At 23.8% G+C, this 14,943-nt stretch overlaps 1 protein-coding gene across 4 annotated transcripts in view; it reads right to left on the bottom strand.

The window, feature by feature from the left end:
• Window positions 1-14,943, bottom strand: part of LOC102673300 (tyrosine-protein kinase CSK-like) — a 23,986-nt gene that overhangs the window by 5,646 nt on the left and 3,397 nt on the right. For 2 of the 4 annotated variants that reach the window (XM_006618841.2, XM_006618843.2), the window contains one exon: window positions 1,022-1,198. The exons of the other annotated variants lie outside the window; for them this stretch is intronic. The gene's annotated coding sequence lies outside the window, so the exon portion shown is untranslated. The remainder of the gene's footprint in view (window positions 1-1,021; window positions 1,199-14,943) is intronic. 4 annotated transcript variants of the gene reach the window in all.

Raw genomic sequence — 14,943 nt, 5'->3', positions numbered from 1 at the left:
TATATATATATTATAAAAATTTGCATGTCTTATTAAATTAATATATTTTTCTTCTTTTAATTTTTTTCAATTTTTTATTTGTCTTATATTCAAATTGTGATCATATGAAATAATATTAAATAAAGAATAATATAATAATATAAATTTTAGATATTGTAGATTCTACAATATAAAATATACCTTCAGTGATAAAGCATAACATTTAATCCGCCAGTGCAATGTATGGAAATCTAATAAATTCTTGAAAAATCTTATCATTGGGCATTATTTTTTTTTAACATTATTGTGTAACATATAAATTAGTAGATTATTAAATATTTAATATTTCTTGAATTTTTTTTAATTTTTTGAATCAATAGAAATTTGTAGATTTATTAAAATTTATGAAAATATAATTTACAATAAAATCAAGATATACAATTTGCTCAAAAGAAAAGACATAAAAATGAAAACATTTTGTGATAAATGATATATAAAAATATATACTTAAGATATGTGTATCCAAAATATATGCATTATGCTTTAAATCAAATTTTGCAAAATAGACAGATGATTACTCTGATGATTATAAAATTATAATTTTATAAAAGTTGTTTGCTTATTGATATTTTATTAATATAAAAAGAAATGTTAATAATTATATATTATACAATCTATATTCTATATTCTATATTCTATATTCTATATTCCATGTTTTTCTATATATATCTATATATATATCATGATAAATGATATATTATTTTTTTTTTTTGAGGATCGGGGATTAATCTATATAATATATTTATGTTTTAAAAGTTTATATACGAACTAATAAGTTAAATTTGAAAAAAATTATGAACAATATATAAAATCTGTTATTTAATTTTTCTTAAAACATTAAAAATCTTTGTATGTTGAAATAAAGACAAGATTAAAATATAAAAATTCGAAAGGAGTAGAATAAAATGATCTTTATTTTTTTTCAAATTGTATATTTTCATTTAAATAAATATTCCATTTCGAAATAAATTCATTTACTTACAATATGTTGGTTTCTCGAGGTCTTTCAAGGTTATTTAAAGTGATTTACGACCATTATAATGCGTTTACGATTGTATCTGGTTTGTAGAGAAACATTTTACGCCGCAAAAAATCCACTACGTATTTCATTTGAGATCTCAATGTTTTCAAGCTCTATGAATAGATACATGTATAATTCCTATAACAGAAAATTAATATCTAATAAAATATTACATGATATATAAAGTGTATGATATATAAAAAAAACGAATATAAAAAAATAATTTTCAATTATCAAGTTAATTTATGAAAAATTTAATATTAATGCTATTTTTTTATAATATAAAATTATAATTTAAAAAAAGAAATAATAATAATAATTTAAATAATTATATAAAATAAAACAAGAAATAAAAAATATTTAAATTTTAATGATTAGAAAGAATATAATTATTAAATATTCTTGTTTTACATAAAATGTAAAAACATAACTGCGAAGATTCTGTTGCAAAAAATTTTGCTTGCATTATAAATATTGTGATTCATTATCTATATATATTTTCTTGGAGAAAAAAATTATTATCATTATTATGCATTTTTCTCAACAAATTTCGATTCGAAGAAATCGCATAATATTATAATAAAAATAAAAAGTTAAATAATTAAAATTTTTTATCGAAATATTTCGTGGTTCAAATGTGCCACTTAAACATAACGAATATCAGCCATTGTGGTTGCCAGTATGCTTGCAAAGCAAGTCAGGGTTTAGATTACCATTTCCTATAAACTTTGCAGCGTTTTGTAACTGAGACACTTCGTGACACAGAGAAATATTGAAACGTCAGTTCAGCGGTTATGCTGCGGATTCGTGGATAAAACAATAGAAATCAAGACACAGAGATTGAAAATCTATTTTATATATGTTATAAGTAGTATAAACTAGTTACTTTCGAACTTTTGTAAATAGGGTAAAACTTAAAAATAAATTATTAATTATAAATAAATTTAAATTATATCGATTTATTTATATATATTTATGAAATATTTAATCTAAATTTATTATTTATCCGTTTTCATTTTTGTATTTTAATTTTGTATTGCATAATAATTGAAGTAAACATTTCTCAATTTATAGGTATCTTTATTTGTATGTCACGAAAAAAAATCACCAAAGAAATTTTTCTATAAAAAGTTCATTCGACATTCGACAAAATTCTATCGGTTTCTGTAGCATAATCAGAATCGAAATAAATTTGTTGCACGAGAAAACATTGAATAATTCATTTGGAGTTTATCCTTGGTTGCAGTGTCTATGACGAGTACGCTATGTCACGTGAAAATATATATTGCGCCGGGCGAACATACTAATACGAGAATAGTCATTACATAAGTATGAACGTTTTATTGTCTGCTTTACGAATTTCGAATAAAACGTGTCACGTGTCCATTGTTGAATCAAACTTTCACGTGAGTGTCCTCTCAAACTAAATTCAACAAGTACTTTTAATCATCACTTCATCACATTACATTATCGAATTACCATATATTTTTGCAATTTCAATCTTTGACGTTTTAAATCTATACTTTTTTTTTATTTAATTTTTTATATTCATATTTTCATTATTATTATAAATTCAAGATTTATTAATTATGAAACGATTAGTAATTTTCTGTGATATATTTTTTTTTATAAAAAAAAATATTTACTCAAAAATTAATCGAATTATATATTTATTTGCATTTATATAAATGTTTCATTAATATATAATAAAGTGAACAAGCATTTTATATAATTCAATCATCAGCCAACCGAAAAAATAGATTGCAATGATTCAGAAAACCTTGACCAAATTTGATTAAAATAGAAAAATCTATTTATCTATCTTTCTTTAGCAAATTGACGATTAATTAATTTATTATGAAATTTTAAATCTTCATTAATTTTAAAAGAATCAATTAATGATCAAAACATTTGTTTTATAAGCGATGACTTCATTATTGAATAATGCAAAAGGAAAGAAAAAGAAATATAAACTAATCATTGATAAATAGATTTGAAGAAATATATCAGCGACTTCTGCTTATAAAGCTAACATTCATTATGCAAGCTAAAACAAAAACAATTGAAATATGGAATGCAATCATGTATTAAACTTGAAACTATTGTCAATTGACAATTCACTAACAATTTGTTGACAGTAATCGAAGCTGTAAAATTAACTTTCAATAATATTATTTTGAGTATAACTAATTGTAAGCATTTGAATATTAATTAATCTATTGACCTCAGAGATTGACAAACAAACTTTATAATCTATGAATAAATTGAGATATTTTAATAAAACATAAGTTTTTTTAACTTTATCAATACCTATACACAATGATAAAAAAAATTTTGTCGAAAAATAAAAATAAATAAAATAATAAAATAAAAATAAATAAAAATAAAAATATTCTATTATCTAATAGAATTTCGAAAAATTTTTACAAATTTTATTATATAAAAAAAAATGATTACTTTATTATTAATAATGTAAATAAAATTGAAGTATACAAAGAATACTCACAAAGAAAATAAAAAAGAGAATCGAAAAAAAAAATTATTTTTCAAAACATTGGATATTTTTGAAATTTATTGTTTAACTTTATTTTCTCATCCCGTATAAAAATTCATATATTTGTATTTTTATTTCATATTGTTGAAATAATACATTCTTGTTTTCGGCCACGTCAACGTCTGCCATGAATAGCAGCTAAAAGTTTAAACTTTCTTTTGGTATACGATAAGTGAATGCTTTGATGCGTTGTTTGGAAGTTCACCAATTCTTACTATTGAAAACATCTCGTGGGAACAGACAAGTTTTATCTATGCAAAACTACCAAAAGCCCGACGAATTTCTCACGAACGATTCGTAAGGGAAGCCATCCTCTTAACTTGTTTCTTGTTAGTCATGGCAATTAGCGGGAGCGAACGGAAATTCGGCGACGTGGATCGCACGCATCAGCAACTCAACTAGCGTCGAGACCGAAGGAAATATATAACGTGACCAGATGGAATAATATGCAATTCAATTGTACACGAAGCACAGCTATTGGTAAGGATGAACAATTTTCGGTATTGATTAAATGTACTTCATCGTTGTTCCATCATTTTATTAATAATTCGAATATAATTTGACTTAAAAAAATTGTATGTTTCACTAATTATAAAATTAAATATTTTTAATTATAATTTTAATTTCTTAATTATATTAATTATAAATTTTATAATTTTATAATTTATGATATAGTGGAATTTCTATTCAATATTTTTTCGGCAATAAAATGTTTCTATTGCCATAGTTTCTCAATAAAGATTTTTTTTTTAAACTTTTATTTATTTATTTATTGACTCTTTTTTATTAATTCTTTTAGAAAAAATTAATTCTATATTTGTCTGTTTTTCAAAATTCATTTTAATAATGAATATAGAGTTCAAAAAATTAAGATTGCAGTTCTCAACATTTTTCGTATTTTTAATAAAATTTAAAAGTACTTGATAATAATTTTTATTAATTATTATATTTTATTTCTGTTTTTCTAATTATAATTCTTTCTGCATCCTTCTTATGCATTGTTTAATTTTTTTTTTCAATTACTTATGATGTGTAATTGATATGCTAACATAAACATTCGATTCTCAATTTCGACTCGTCGAATTTCATCGTTAACATAACATGTAAACACTCTATAGTAAAAAATAAGATATTATATATCATAATATACAAATTATTAATATAAAATATATGATTAATTATTAAAATTGACAATTAAATTCAGATATTTAAACTTTATTAAAAACACAAAAAAATATTGCAAAGTGCGAATAGTTCTAATTTTTTGATCAAAAGTTTATTCAATATATTATATAATACATATTTATTTCAATAGAGAAAATTAATTATTAATATTATTAAAAATATACACAATCCTAGACAATCGAATATATCAAAATCGAATAGATATCACATCACTCTTAATAAAGTTTCAAAGAACCCATTATCCTATCGTAAAACTTAAGTACAAGCAACGAGTACTATCGACCGGAAGTATAGTTAAAACAGAGGGTAAACGAGTTTATCTCACGAGATTTTCATGATCGGAGAGGAAAATGACGCGATATCATGTATCGCGTGTTCGAGAGACGATGTAGCGCGATATTATTCGCGTTTACACAAAATAGTAGCCTGTAGTCCTTGATTATGACCAATAAATCATGGAGTAGCATCGTTTGATAGCAAAGGCAAACGCGACTACGCGATATTCGTGGCGCGAATCAACTCGTTTTAAAGTTAAGCAATGGTTAACGATCGAACGTGTTATCGAATGGCTTAATTAAGAAGCCTCGCTAAATTCATCGTTTATGCTTTGAGAAAGTTGATTCGAAATAGACTGCTAATCCGATATTTAAGGCACTTCGTATATGGTATTCTATTTAGATCGTTCCTCACGAATATCTTTGAAATTGTTAATGATATTGAAAAATGTTTCAAATAAAATTTGAATAACAAAAAGAATATATAATTATATTTAAATCGATTTTATGTAATTTTTCGAAATTGTTAATGTTAAAAAATGTTTCAATGTAGAATTTGAATGGCACAATTTGAAAGGGCATGTAACTTGATACATAACCTAATGTAAATAATTTTTTGTAGAATTTTTTTATAGATTTTTTAGTGTAAATGATATATAAAGATGATGATATATAAAAATGATATGAATATGATACATTGCATTTATTACACGAAATTAACTTTTTCAAGACGAATTTTTTATTTAACAAACGCTAATTTTCATTTAATGAATGTAATATTGGAATACCATGAACTATAATAAATTAATGAAAAAAAGACAAGATGTAAAGCAATAGAAAAGGCAAAGGATATACAATTCAATTTTTAATGGAATCTTATGTATCTTAATACATAAACTTATATTAATAATATCAGAAAATTTATCAATTCTTGTAAAACATGAGATATATTATTAATTTCTCTATTATATCTGAAATTAATTAATTTCTCAAAATTATTAATAAATGTAACAAAATTTCTTATTTAATATCATATATGTATAATCTATTCTATTTCATGTTTTGTTCATATTATCCTATCTTACGACAAGAATAAATAAGACAAAGTTCTTCGTTTAAATTTGATCACGTAGACAATCTTGGACAGTAAATTATTTCTATAATTAAAATTCTAACTAATTAAAATTTTAATAGGCAAAGATTTTTTTCATTATGTAAAATGAATAAATAATATATTGAAAAGATTAATTCTTTAGTTAATACATCTGAATGTGAATGTTCACTAAATGTCTCTCATTTGTTCCTACTTTCTTAAAAGTGCTGCTTTCAAAACTGCATACAATTTTTATTTGAAACAACTTTCATTGCGGTAAAATTAATCGAAATGATTATGTCGAATACTTAAAGATGCAATTACAAAAAAGAAAAAATTGCATTTTTTAACGAACTAATTTTTTTAAGAATTCATCAAAACAAAGTATCAATCGATGATCTAAAACCCTTGCAGATAATTTTTAAATACGTTATAAAGAAAAAGATCTTGAACAATTTTTTATATACATGATCAGCAGTAAACTTTAATTTTTAAAATATTTGCAAAAAATGATTGTTACTATTACATTGAAACTTATATTTATTTATCGAGAGTTGAGTATTCCACAGCTTTATTCTATGTATATATACAAATATTACAATGATTCCTATTAGAAATAAATCGAAATTTAATTTTTAGATTTGTGAAACTCGAATTTCAAATTTCATGAGTGTCACATTAATGGAAAAGTTTGGATGGAAAACTAGTATGATATATTTTCCGACGATAAATATCCTCGAGAAAGAATTAACCTAATATTGAAGGAGCGAAAAAGCAGCTAGTCACCAAAGAAACCAAGTGTCGTTCTCGTCATCAACAATAAATGTTGCACACGTAGGCCGTATCCCAAGAGAGGTTCGACGCTCGTTCTCCGTCCCGCCAAGGAAAACCGCAAGGTGCCTCGCCCCGTTCCACGCGTCTAAAGATATCAGCTTAACGAGAACGACAGAAAAAAAGAGTATAATGCTCGTGACTTTGCTCCAAGCCAGCCAAGCCAGGCAACCAGGACGAAGTGACAAACGCAAGGCGTGAAACGGTTGTACCGTAAAACGCGACTGATGCTTTCCTTCCAATTTGTAACCGAAGTTAATTAAAACTTATTATATCGGCGGTAGTATACCGATCTCTCGAGAGGATGCTCGTGTTAATTATAGTAATCAAGATTACTGTGACCGGCCAGATAGTTTATTATACGCCAAAGAGAATTTTAAATTAAATCTTGGCGAATGAAACTACTCTTCTTTTACGTTTATCATTTGTTATAGGGTAATGTGTAAATTTATGGAATTTATTTGTCATTGTCGATTTCATGGAGCGAGTTCTTATTGAAAAATTAGTTTGTTTTAGGGAATGATCGTTGAAAGAAAATTTTCTACTTATAGAAATTGATTCGTTTGTTTTAATGTATGGAGGGACAAGTAATTTATATATATAATAAGAATTTACTTATCTTCGATGAAAGAGGTTTCGTTTTGATTAATAAAATTTCTATAAATAGAATTCTATTGACATTTATGTAATGTAAAATTTGTACAGATAATGGTATATTTGTATTTATTAGGAATAATAGTTTTATTTTTTATTTTTCTGTAATTAAATTAATAATTATAAATACTGGTCAAAGTTTAATTTTAGAAATTGATATGTTTGAAATGTTTAATTTTAGAAATTGATTATGTTTGAAGATGCAATAAATAAATAGTTACAAATATTATTTTGCAATCAAAATGATAAATAATATTAATTCTGATTTAAAAATAAATTTAAATTATCGATTGAAGAAATTTCCTGAATGACATAAAAAAAAAGTCATATATAAAAATTCAAATTTCTATGAAATTAACTATTATATAAGATATAGGATCTTCTGAAGAACCAATTAAAAAACTAAAATAAACAAAAGCTAATATACAAAAATGTCTATTAAAGTTAATCTATTAAATTATAATATGATTTGAGTTTACATTAGATGAAATGAGACAAAAACAGAATAAATCAATGATTTGCGACGGAGATAGAGACGTTCAAAATATCAACATTCTGTGTATCTTAATTTTTCGTTAATTAAATATATTTTTTAAAAATATTTTATGAATATTACATATTAAAAAGTTGTAATAAAAATATAAAAATATAACAAACATTTTGATTAACACTTTACTCTAATATTTATCTTTATTTATTTAATTAATTATATAGTTTCAAGTTAGAATATTTCAAAGATTTCATCTTTCATAAACTTAAAACTTATCTCTCAAACTTTTCTCAATTTTCCTTAATTCTTAAATTTCTTTTCTCTCAATTTTCAAAATCCTTAAATATTCGCAACAAACTTGCTATTATCGAAGCGGTAATATAGAGAGCAGTGAACAACCCTTGATAATTATTCACGTAACGTGTTTCAAGCGATATAGCGAAGTAAATCGATTCTGCGAGAAACAGGGTAGCCGATTGGAAAATCAGATGGTTCAAAGGAGTCGCGTGATTTCCGCAAGAATTAACCTCAGCGACGAATTATTCATCTTCGATGATACAATGAGATTAACATTAAATAGAAAGAGATAGATCATAACTAAATAAAATAGTCGAAAAATATTCGATCGTCGAACTTGCGTGTTCCCCTTTTTTTCGTGTAATTTATGCAAAGTTTATTCGTACCGATGTCTCGTAACTGAGCACTATTAATATCCCTGGCACGCGAGGACAGAAGCAAAACCGGGAAGAAAAAAAAAAGGAGAAGCTTGAAAGAAAGAAGAGGAGAAAGAAAAGAAGAAAAAGAAGAGGAAGAAAAAGAAGAGAAAGAAGAAGAAGAAGAGAAGAAGAAGAAGAAGAAGAAGAAGAAGAAAGAAGAAAGAAGAAAAAAGAAAGGGGAGAAAAGAAGGGAGCAAAGAGCACGCTCGACAGATTTGCTCGGTGTGTTTCTCTTTAACAGTACACGTTACTGTACCGTGACCCACCGTTTTCCATCTGGCGTTACTGCATTACCCCGCGGCAAGCTGCACACGTTTACGATTTCTTGCTCTGAGAAACGGTCACACTTTTTCCCCAGGAAGTGTAGCGATACCGCGTGAAAAACGAGGGAACCGAACGAAGAAATGAGGAAAAAGTTTACTCCTTTGAGAAACGAATTTATTAGAACGGGAATACTTAATTATTATCTTTTATCTTTTAGTTGTGTGTAAGTATATGTTTATATATATATATATATATTTGGGGTATCTTTGAAAAGATTGTAAGAAAAACAAATATAAAAGATAGTATATGAAAATATTGATTAAGATTTATTTATTAAGTTACAAATAAATGAAATTATTTGAATTGAATGAAGTTGGATGAATATATTTTATAGATTAAAAAGAAAAAGAAAAGGTATATAATAAGTAACATTTTGAAAGAAAATTGGAGTTGTAGAAGTATTATGATATTTTCTGATGATTATTAGACATTACTGGTCTAATTATACTTTGTAAATTATTGCATATTATTTATCTTTCATTTCATTTTGTTTTATTGTTATAACTTTTTAATGCTTCCAATACTGTATGAGATATTTCTTTGTTATTTTGATCTATAGAATACACTGTCAAAGTTTGATGAAAAAAATTGGACATTTTATATAACATAATTACATTAGATAGATTAATATATCTATATTAGCTATTAAAATATTTGCAATTCATAATGTAATCCTACATCATTTTGTATATTTATATTCATTTAAATAGCAAAGTTCTGGAACCCTTAACTCTAATACTTTTATAAAATTTTTTGAAATATTCAAACAGTAATCTTTAAAATTATTGGCTACAAGTATATTAATATATAATTTTAGATTTTCTCTATTATTTCTGCAGAATAAATTAATAAATATTAGACTTAGATATGAATAAAATGAAAGTTCAAATTTGTTTTAAAATGATAGACTAATACCAGAGTTTGAAAGATGAAAAAATTGAAAGAAGATATATTTTTTCAATCTTTTTATACGATTTCTAAAAAGAATCAAGAAATTACAATTTAATATTATTTAATTTTTAATGAGGTTCATAATTTGAACAAATTCAATACCAATAAAACAATCTCTATCAAAAATATAAAAAAAAATCATATGCTAATCATCTTGATATAACATTTTATACAACTCAAACTATACAATTTTTTTATCTTAACTATATTTACACGAAATCAAATTTCCCATAACATAAGCAAACAAAACAGGATAATGAAGCGTGCAGCGCAACGAACAACGAGCACATAAAAAGAGGACAGTTCTCCACACCGGTTAAGATACGGATTCTAATCAGCTCTACGTTTACAACTTTCTAACTATCTCTGCCATTGTAACGTAACACGATTCACACGAGACAGAGAAACTTTATAGTGAATCGGAAGGTATCGAACTTGCTCAGAGTTCAAACAGAGGTGAAGAAAGTATGACATGACCCAGAAAAATATAAATCTGTCGCAATATGACGAACAAAAATTTAAAGATTAATCAAAATGGATAAAAAAAAAGGGAAAAAAGTCAAAGAAACATTTAGATCTATTCACAATGTATCTAATCATTAAAACTTTAAATTAAAGATTTACTTCCTTTATTTTTGAATCTTTTCAAACTACTATTTCTTTAGAATTTTAAACATTTATTTATTCCTTTTATATATAATTAAAATTAATTATTTATAATTAATAATTTGTTGCATTTGAATACATATTTGAATATGTTTTAATAGTATTATAGTGGTATAAATTACACGGAAATTATTAAGAAGTTCATTTAGAAATTAATATTTAGAAAAAAAAAGATAACTTTTTTTGTATATCTTTGTATATCTTTATAATATTTGATTTCAATATTGGATTGACTTTAATTTGTGAAATATTGAAATAATTTATACTAATTAATTTAAAATAATGTAAAATTATACATTATAGCATAATTCCATTTTTTATTAATTGGATTTACATTATTATAATTTTCAACCTTTCAAATGAAAATAAATAAATAAAATAATAAAAAAAAAGAAAACAAAATGACATGAATTTCCTATTCATTTATACTTCAATTATAGAGAAGAATGAATTAGAATGTCAAAATCACATGTATAAAAAAAAAATGAAAACTAATAAAATTATTACTTATACGTTTATAAATAATTATTCATACTTCAATTTACCTGTATAACAAGATAAACTGACATCATTATATTCAAAATTATTTTTCACATTTATATTAAAAATTTATTTCAATAATCTTATAATAAGCATATTATCTATATAATGTTAATGAAACTAAATTATTTTTTTTTATACACTTATACATACACTTGCACCGTTTTCCCCTACTCTCAAGAATCCAAAGATGAAGAAGACCTTGTATATTATGTTTATGGGCATTCGAAGATCAAGACGAAGATCAACAGCTTCGTTGAGGCACATGATATCACGATGCATATTTTACAAAGGCGCTTCTTGTTCCACGGAGTAATTATATTTTAAGAGAGCATTTTCTGGAAATCCGTCGACAAGCTGCCGCAGGAAGTCGTTAATATGGGAAGTATTTCCTAATGATTTCGAAACATGTTTCTTAATAACCGTGGAGATCGAGCAAAATTGCAGTTAGGCACGAGATTAAGCTTGCATAATTTAACGATGGATGCAATAATTAATCCTCGTGAACGGTTTGTATTGACAGAAGATCGAATTAAAAATTCTTGATGCGTTCTAATAGCCACCTAGATAGTTAAGATTAGAATAAGAAGTACGAACCTAAATGTGGAAGTGAGTGATAAAATCAGAATACAAAATAAAAATTAGAAATGAATAGAATATATTATAGAATAGAATTAGAAATGGAATATTCTTTATCGGAAACTAATTTGTTTATTAAAAAAAATTCATAGTCAAATATATGAAATAATTTACTTTATAATTTAAATTAAATGCAATGATTATTATCACGTTATTTATATTTCATCGACATTCGATTTGCAAAATTAATAACATAAAGATGTTTGAAAATTTTCGATAAATTCTAAAATTATTTTGCATTTACATATAAGACATTAAAAAAAATAAAATGAAAAAAAAATATGCAAAACAATATGCAAATGAAAAATATCATCCAAAAAATTAATGGAATATTGTTTATATAATAAAAAAATATTATAAAATATACCTAATTGAATATTTTTTTAAATTCGTAAAAAATTTCTTGTTTTATCTTACTTCTATCTGTTCATTTGAATGAAAACTATATTTATTATGATATTGATATTAAAAATATATCAGCCACTTCAAATTATCCAACTGTAAATAATTTTATCGATATTCAGAAACAAAAGAAATCAATTATATAAATAACAATTACTGATAAGTAAATTATCAGAAACTTATATATATATCTTAACAAGATACCATGCTAGAATCTTTTTTCGTATGAGTCTTTAAATAAGAATGCAAATATTGATTTCTCGAAAAATAATAGCCGTCGAATAATTTCATACAGCATGAATCTTGTAAGATGTTTTAATTATATCGTATTGTATATGCAAAAAATAAAATAATACATAAATACATACATAAGTAATACATACATAAGTAAGTAATATATAAAGTAAATTATTAAACGCTGCAGGCATATGATATACATATAGGTTATTTCGTTTAATTGGATACGGTCGAATATTTTATGAGGGATTAAATTTTTTATAAAAAAAAGTCTTAATAAAAATTGTTTAATTTAAAATACTATCATCATACTATGTACACAAAAATTTTTTTTATAGATTGAATATATCAACTTCATTTTTTTTTCAAAATTGTTGAAAAATTTTGAATACATTAATCGATTTATCTGAGCATTAACCTATTTAAAACATTTCTATTTAATGGAATAAAAATTCGCGATACGATATTCTATTGTTCGTAATTTTTTTGTTTTTATATTTTACAAAATAAATTTTACAATAAATCTTAATAAATCTTTTATTTTACAAAGTGAAATAATATCTATCTTAAATTAATAATTTCTCAATATGAATTATTTTAATTGATACTTTTTTATAGGAATGTCCAAATTTATTGATTAAATTGACTTATAAAAAATATGGTTCTTTTCTGAACCAATTTTTGTAAAAACATATGTATTTAAGAATTTTAATCTAAACATAATAGCATGTTATAATCTAGATTTAATGTTTTAATGTAAAAAAAACTGTGAAAAAAATTTATTATAACTATATATAACAAAAGAAATTGCAATAATGATTAAATTGTAACAGGTGATTAAATTTTTAGGGAATTATATAAATTATACTATGAATTTTCAATTACATAAATAATTAATTACATTTCTAATCACTGCATTGAAAAATTTGCTGCAATTTACTATAATACTGTTAGAATCTATGATCTACAAGGTATCGTTTAAATTACTCGTAGAGCGAGGTAAAAAATGAAAAAGTAACGTTTTAAAACGCATTTCAAGAAAATGTAGACGTGTGATTAAGTTCAATCGAGTTGCCACGAATGGAGATGAAATACCACTAAAACCGTAGATGATATCCGACCTAAATGCGATTTAAAACGTTCACTGATATATAAATCTAGCACTTCGGGAAGACGTATTGCTTTTCCAAATTGCTGCATTGATCGATCTTGAAAATATTGAGATTGTCTAATCTCTTCATATACATGAGCGAGATATCTCTTACATCTTTTCATTAGGAATTTTTCATTCACTGATATATAATTACTTAAGCAAAAATTTAAAAAAGAGAAAATTGTTGTGAATTTTATGAAAAAAAAAAATTATAAAATCATTATTATTAATTATTTATTATTTTGGTAATTAAATCAATTAGTTACAAAAATCATTACGATTTAATATAAAAATATATTAATAATTACTATATAAAAAAAAATACTATTCAATCATTTTTATTATTTTTATAGTGAAATATGTAAATATGAAATTTAAAGAAAAAATTAATAATAAGAAATTATTATTAAAGGTTAGTATGTGTAATGTACATAAATAGAATACATAGATGAATATATTTTGGTCGTGATAAATCATTATCAAATTCTACAAAGTTAATATAATTGAGATTCTTTATAATTTGAATCTTCTTTTCTTTGTGAAAGAATGCACGGATATAAGAAATCACGAAGGATTCAGAACCGCTATTCTGAGATTTCTTTCCAGAAGACGAGGAAGTCTAGTTGAAATGATTCATGCTACAATTGCAAGCATCACCCTTGAAAATCTTACTAATGAGAAGAGACTCGATATTAAAATATGCAGAGAAACTCCAGGGTAACGAGATCTTGATTTTATATGCGTTATAATAGTTATCAAATTTAATTGATTTTCCTACAATATTATACGATAAATCTCAGCATTATAAATTTTAATAATTCGACATACAAAACTTATAATTTTTTTTATTATAAGTTTCTTCTTCTATATTATACATATTATTATATATTTCTTTAATTTAAAACACAACAAAAATAATATTAAATTATATTATGTAAAAAAAATTTTTAGTATTAAATAAAATATGATTTATATGTTAGAACTAAAGATATATTCTATAAAAAGTTAAAATTAAAAGAAAATCGATTAAAATAAAAAATATCGATTCATAGAATATTTCATAGAATAATAAAATGATCAAAAAAATCATATGCCATTTTTGCTACCATTTTAAAAGTAANNNTGTTCATTTTTTTCATCATGAAGTAACATTTCAATATGGTTAATTTGCAA

Source organism: Apis dorsata, unplaced genomic scaffold (genome assembly GCF_000469605.1).
Source record: "Apis dorsata unplaced genomic scaffold, Apis dorsata 1.3 scaffold_376, whole genome shotgun sequence".
Classification (NCBI taxonomy): Eukaryota; Metazoa; Arthropoda; class Insecta; order Hymenoptera; family Apidae; genus Apis; species Apis dorsata.
This window is presented reverse-complemented; position numbering and strand designations above follow the sequence as displayed.